This window comes from Pipistrellus hanaki (genome assembly GCF_964339955.1).
Source record: "Pipistrellus hanaki genome assembly, chromosome: 9".
Classification (NCBI taxonomy): Eukaryota; Metazoa; Chordata; class Mammalia; order Chiroptera; family Vespertilionidae; genus Pipistrellus; species Pipistrellus hanaki.
Window position 1 is genome coordinate 54761440 of NC_140511.1, and position 7362 is coordinate 54768801.

Below are 7362 nucleotides of genomic sequence, written 5' to 3' on the forward strand. Positions count from 1 at the left end.
GATTTTCTGCTTCATTAGGTCAGTGAGAGTATGCAGCTGCTGCAGAGAGCCCTCTCCAGCAAGGTCTAGCAATCTCCCGGAGGAACTCCCCCTTGTCCCTGCTATTAGGGGCAGTCGCTGTTCCTGGATTCCAAGCTGGGAGCCTGCCCAGACGCCACCTGGATTTCCTGAAGCCTGGCTACAGCACACCTGGGTGTGTGACTGCGCAAACGACTTTACCTCCCTAAGACTCAGTTCCTGTCCTTGTAAAATGGGGACAATGATGTTCGCTACTCCACAGGGTAGTTGTGAGGATTAGATTGGATAATGCAGGAGTGCTGGTGCATATTAACTATTCAGACATGGGAGTGATGATCATTGCAATTCCCACAAAGTCTAGACTCATGAAGTGTGGTGTCCCAGCGCTGACGGAGAAGCACTCTTCAGCAATCACTAATGATTTCAAAGTAGCTCAAATCCCTGGCTTGAGAGGGGTGATCACAGTGACGTCCACAGCAGTGGCCACCAAAACTCCTCTCTAATCCACTTCCATCAGTCCACAGAAGTTAGGGCATCTCTTTCCAAATCTCCCACAACCTGTGGACCAAAATCCTTCTCCCACCTACCATCTCATTACCAGATACGTTTTTTTCTTTTCTTTTTTTCTTTTTTTTTTTTAGAGAGAGAAAGAACCATCAATTTGTTGTTCCACTTATTTATACATTCAGGAATGGAACCTGCAACCTTGGCGTATCAGGATGATGCTCTAACCAACTGAGCTTCTCATCCAGGGCCCCACCAGGCATTCTTATTTATGCATCGCAAAAGCTCAAATAACAAACTTGAGCAAACTCCCCAAAGAGATTGGGAAAGAAGTCAAACAGGAGAAAATAAATACCCTAGGGGTCAGGGAAGGCTGTGACCCCTCGCCTGGTACAATATTTTTGTAATTGATTACAGGCTCACTCCTGTCCTCTTCTGCCAAAGCCCAAATGCTGTTGCTGGAAGCAGAGCTGTGCACAGAGGGCTGAGAAAGGATGGGAGGAGCCAGGAGCAGTTCTCATTTGCATTCTGATTTGCATTTATACTGGAAGCAGAATCTCTTTGTTCTTGGGATGGTGGCAGTGAGGTCAGCTCTATCCCTGTTCCTGGGGTGCCCTGCCAGCCCCCTGCCTCCCTGGGGAGGACCCACAAAGAGCAGGTCTGTCCATCCTGTCACTCCGGAGTCTCTGGCTCCACATTGATAAACACCCACACCTTGGATGAGAGCCAGCTCTCCAGCTGCCCCGGGGGTTATTTTATGGGGTCAGGGTGGCAAGGAACTGGGATTATTGCATAATCCACTGCAATCTATCTCCCGAACCACCACCACCACCCACCCCCTCCACCAGGGAGAGCAAAGTCTGAAGCCAACTAACACACTGGAGCTGTCAACTTTCACCGATTGCCCTGAGGAGGGTTTAAAACAAATCCCTGGAACCCTGTCCCCACAATCAACTCCATGTGGGAGGGAAGGGACAGCCTCCAAAGGAAGGCCTTCCCAGCCTGCCCTGTTTAAGCACCTGCCCCAAAGAACGCCTGCTGGGTCTTCCGGGCAACCCATCTGGGCCACCTCCCTAGTTCCAGCGATGACAGTGGAGTGCGATGGGCCTGCAGCCCTCCAGGAGTCTGCAAAGGAGCCCTGCCAAGGGTGCTGGCTCTGGATCATTGCCCAAGGCAGGAAATCGTGGCCCTGGTTACCATGGAGATGCTGGCAGAGCCTGTGCCCATCTGTGGTTGACAGCCTCCCTTAGGGAAGGAGGAGAACTTCGGTTGCTTGAGAACTAGCTGAGCCTGGGGGTTGCTTGAGAGCTAGCTGAGCCTGGGGGGTAGTCTGTGACATCATGAGCCAGCCCCTGCAGGGGCTGGAGAGGAGAGTGGGGCTGGGAGCTCTGAGAAAACGAATTCCACTGAAGTGGCCTCCGGCCAATCCTGCAGCTTTAATGGCTGGGGCTAGCCTCTGGCAGAGTAAGGCCTTGTTGCCAAGTGCCAACCCCAGCAAGGGCTGTTAAGAAGAGGTTCTGACACAGTGGAAAAACCCAGGAGTCAGAGCCGGAAGTGAGAGCCACGCCCACAGGAAAGAGCCCAGGCTAGTGGAGAAGGTGTCTGGGGCAGAGGAGCAAACACTAGACTAGTTGGGAGGTTCCAGTGCCTGAGTCACCAACTCTGAATCAACTGAGGTATTCAGAGCACTCTCCTTCCCAGAGCCCGAGTTCCCGGCTGTGAGGCTAATGCTCGCCCTGTGGACTGCATAGCTGAGAGCCCCGTCTCTCCTGGCGGTATTAGCAGGTGTGAGGGGCAGGTGGTCCCCCTCTGATTCAGCGGGTAAAGGAGGGCCAAGGCTGTGAGGGCTTCTCCTGGGCTTTCATCCCTTCTGTGGCTAAAACTGGAGGATGAGCTAAGTTACAATGTCCTTTGAGAGGGCCTGACGCTGCAAGTGTGCTTGTGCAAAGGGCAGAGCTTGGCCTTAATACACATGGCTGTGCAAGGCTAGCGGAGTGCCAGGGAGAGGGAGGCTGACCGAATAGGGCCCTGGAGCAGCCCCAGGGGCAGGTGAGCTGCCTCGACCTTCCTGCAGCCCTCGGCGAGGGGATCAGGAATATCCAACTCATGTGCCCTTTGATATCCAGGGAACAAAGGCCTAGCTGTTTGGAAACTGTGAAGCACCTTGGGAAAGACTGAGAGGCAGAGTAGTGTAGGAGAAGGAAACTGATCTGGGAACTCGAAATCCACCTGGCTGCTTTCCAGCTGTGTGGCCTGAAGCAATTACATTTTTCGAGGTTTGGTAGTCTAACCAGTAAAATGAGGTAAAAATTCCTGCTCTGCTTTCCTCTCCTAGTTGAGGTGGAAATGCATGAATGAAGAGAAACGGTGCTCATTTTGGCAGCACGTATGCTAAAATTGCAATGATGCGGAGATTAGCATCGCCCCTGTGCAAGGATGACACACAAATTTCTGAAGTGTTCCATATTTTTTAAAGGGGTCAAATATATAATGAAAGATTTGACTTTGGCCCTGGCCAGTGTGGCTCAGTTGGTTGGGCACTGTCCAGTGCACTGAAAGGTTTATGGTTTGATTCCTGGTCAGGGACATGCCAGGTTTTGCAGGCTCAATCCCCAGTAGGGGACCTGCAGGAGGCAGCTGATCAGTGATTCTCTCATCATTGATGTTCTCTCTCTGAAATCAAAAAACTACGTTAAAAAATAAAATTTGATTTTGGCTAGTGGGCAAATAATGCAATATACTGGTGATACATCATAAAATTGTATACTTGAAAACTATACAATTTTATTAACCAATAAAACTTTTTAAAGTTTCCGAGGTAGATTCTGATATTAACAAATGTTATTCCAATTAAAAAAAAAAAGAATGATTATTAAAAGCCACCCTAAGCTACGCACAAATGAAGGACCCAGGGAGCTTTACCTCGCTGAGAGCAGAGCCTTCTCCTTGTCTGAACCGGCCCCACCACAGCCTTAGATCCTTAACACAATCCCAGGCTCCCCTTCTGGAACCCTAGAAAAATGAGGTGGGGGTACCTTTCCACTCCTGCTTTGTGAGGAGTGACTCTGTACAGCAGTTTGAACAAAAGACCCAGGGCCCCTCTGCCCAGTTTCTGTGAGGGTGCTCTGCAGTCAGCAGCTGCACAGCTCAGACTCCCGTTCCTTTCCCAGCCCGGGAAATGGCCTTCTCCTCTGCTGTATTCCCACTTGTAATTGCTTTGATCTTCTTCAAATTTTATAGGTAATTACTTTTCTTTTTCTTTTCTTTTCTTTTTTTTTTTTTAACCTAAGACTTAGAATGTAATTCCCCATTTGATAAGGTTTAAAGGTTTAAAACTATCTACACAGGAGTCAGAGAGATGGGTTCTGTTATCAGTAATCTGCTTTCAAGGCCCTGTGAGACTGCTTTTATACACAAATTCAACACCCAGCAGTGCCTTGGGAAATTTGGATCCAGTTTGGAACTAATATAGGGGACAAGAGAATGGTAGGCATGGATTTCCAGGGGTGGGGCTGGTTCCCTCCTTGACGGCCTCTACCCCAAGAGCAGCCCTAATCATTTCCCAAAAATGGGAGGGGTGAAGGGGGAAAAGAGAGAGAGAGAGAGAGAGAGAGAGAGAGAGAGAGAGAGAGAGAGAGAACGAACACCATGTGATTGGTTGCCTCCTGCACCACCTGGGCCAGGAATTGACCTGCAAACGAGGTGTGTGCCCTGCCCTTGACCGGGAATTGCACCCAAGACCAATTTTTCTGAGGGCTGGCACTCTAACCCTTGAGCAATCCCGCAAGGATGAATATAGAGTTTCTGGGATGGATTTTGCTAGGGCGTCATGTGAGGAATGAATTCTGGGGGTAATGACAGTCCAAGACAAAAAGGGAAGTAGAGGTAGCATCTAGTACCTGAGGAGAAGCCCAGCCTAGAGAAGGCGAGGAGATGGAGGGGTTTAGGGAGAGGAAACAGGTGGGGAAGGCACCCAGGAGAACCTGAGGAGAGGGGCGGAGTCTTTGGCTTCCACTCCCACCATGTGAGAGATGGATAAAGTTGGGGGGAGAACAGCATCTCCTCTAGTACCCAGGGGAGGCGCCTGCTGTCTTGCCAGAGAGAGAAACCTCTGCTTTGGCACGTACACACCAGGCCCTGCTGGTCAGAGAAGGAAACAGATGAGGCCATCTGCATCCTGGGCCCTGCAACTCAGGAAAGCCATTAGCTTTGCAACCATGAGAAAGGTGAAAAAAGCCGGGCTGTCAGTGAGTGTTCAGAGGGGCTGCGGAGCTGGTGGGATGTGTCAGAGAAATGTGTTCTATGCCCATGTGGTTGGAGCCGTGTATGTTCTGAGCTTCTTGTCAATGTCTTATCCTGGCATTTAAAGCTAAAGATGCACCTGACACATCTTAAATTTCCTGCCTCCCTGAATTTACTCATGCTGTGTGCTCTGCTTTCTCAACACCGGATCTTCATTAACTTTTGTCTAGGCTGAGCTCAGATGCTACCTTTTCCAAGAAGCCTTCTCTGATATCTCCAGCCAAGAACCCCTCTCTCCTCTGAATGCTAGAGCCATTTCTCTCCTTCTGTTGTGACAGTGTTACATTCTATCTTGCATTTTAACTACTGAGGGGATGCTGTTGGTCTCCCCCCACTAAACGGTAAGTCTTTGAAGGCTTGTTAATTTATCTCACTCATTTTTTGTATTCCCATCACCTAACACAGTACCATTTACATAATGGGCACGTAATTAAAAATACATTTATTAAACAAATAAGTGCGTATGCTGGGGATATGGAGACAAACGAGAGCATTTCTGTCCATGAGGAGCTGACAGTGAGGAAGAGATGCACAGTTATAAGAATCAATTTAATATCAAGCCTGAGGAACAGTATTTGGCCTATGGAGATGCGGGGTTTGGGTGGGCAGAGATGGTGGCAAGAGGGAGAACATTCGGGTCGAAGGAACAGCCTAGGTGGATGTACCTGGCACATTTGGGCAATGTGGTAAGGAGCCTTGGGACTGGCATACAGGAAGCACGAAGGCAAATAGGAGATAAGGGCAAGAGAGGGCATGTGGGCACTGGGTCGTGGAGGGCCTTGCGTGCCTTTCCAAGGAATTTGGATTTTATTCTGGAATAAAATGGAATGAGGAGCCATTGAACGCTCTTGAGGAGGAGTGTGACAAACACTTAGGGAATGGAGGACTGAATTCAGCGCTGTTTTGGGTGGACAGCATTGTTGCCCATTTTAGAAAAATCTTGTATTGGGGATTGTGTTGTATTTTGTGCCTTTAAATCAAAGCAGGAGAGAGAGAACTACACAACCAGACATCCTAGATCATGGGAAGATGATCTAGGATCAAAAAACAGTCCGCAAATGAAAGAAAAGCAGGCTTCACCAGAAAAGGAAGTAAACGAGATAGAGTCAAGCAACTTACCAGAGCAAGAATTCAGAGTAATGATCATTAGAAAAATCTTGTATTGGGTGCTGAGCAGCATCCATTCTCTGAGGCCAAGGATATCCTGATCAAACCACTTTTGTGAGATTTTCTCTTTTAAAGAGGACACCCATCTCAACAAGGAGGCCCCCCCCCCCCAACCTCCCTCTGCTTTAGTTTTACTACAGAAATTCTTTCCTTTGGATTTCATTAGTCAGGGTTCTTCAGAGAAACAGTGTGTGTGTGTGTGTGTGTGTGTGTGTGTGTGTGTGTGTAATGAGATTTAATGTAAAGAATTGGCCTGTGGGATGATTATGGTGGATCTGTTGTTATCTGTTAACTGGAGACTCAGGAAAGCTGGTGGTATAATTCCCACCTGGTGATGGGAAAAGATCAATCTCTCAGTTAAGGCAGAGATGCTCACTGATACCCACTGTCTCTCACTGAAAACAACTTTCTGAAGATGGGTCTGGCTTGAACATCCCTACATAATTTCTTCACCTTTGTGGAGTGGGGAGGCAAGGAGTCGGGGAGGGACATCATATAAAGAAAAAAAAAATCACACACTTTGGAGTAAAGTCAGTCCTGGGTTAAGTACCTGCTGAAATCTTATTAGTTCTATGATCTTGGCAAAGTCATTAATCTCTCTTAGCCTCAGTTTTCTTATCTGGAAAAAATGGAGATAATTATGACTGTTACAAAGAATTAAAGTGAAGGTGAGCGTGGGGATTGCCTAGCTTGCTGTCTGACACATAGGAGGTGCTCATTAAATGGTATTTATTTTGTTCCTATTTGCAGAGTTAGAGGCTATTTATTGTTCTGCATAAGAAAAGGGAAGTGTGCCAAAGCCAGTTGGGCTCAGTGGTGGAGCTTCGGTCTGTGGACTGAAGGGTCCCAGGTTCGATTCCGGTCAAGGGCATGTGCATTGGTTGTGGGCACATCCTCGGTAGCGGGTGTGCAGGAGGCAGCTGGTTGATGTTTCTCTCTCATCAACGTTTCTAGCTCTCTATCTCTCTCCCTTCCTATCTGTAAAAAATCAATAAATTTAAAAAAAAAGGGGGGGGGAAGTGTGCTTGGAGTGAGCTATTGTTAAGTGTTTTAATTTAGGGGACAGCAACTCCTTGCCCAGATTATCTTCAGAGGTCATCCCAGAGCCCTTCTGGTGAGGGTTCTTACCTGTCTCCTCAGCCTATACCCGCTCTCTGAGTGCTGGCCTCCTCTTCCCAGCAGCTGTGGTCATCTTTGGCAGGCAGGGGCCCAGCCCTAACTGGATGAGGACATTGTTGCAAACATTGGGGGAGCCACAGACACTGTTGCAATCTGCCCTGCCCTGAGGAACCCTAGAGAACTTGTGGCTGGCCCTCAGCCCTGCCAGCTGAGCGCCTAGGTTTCTGGGCCTTAGAGTGATGGGAACACTGT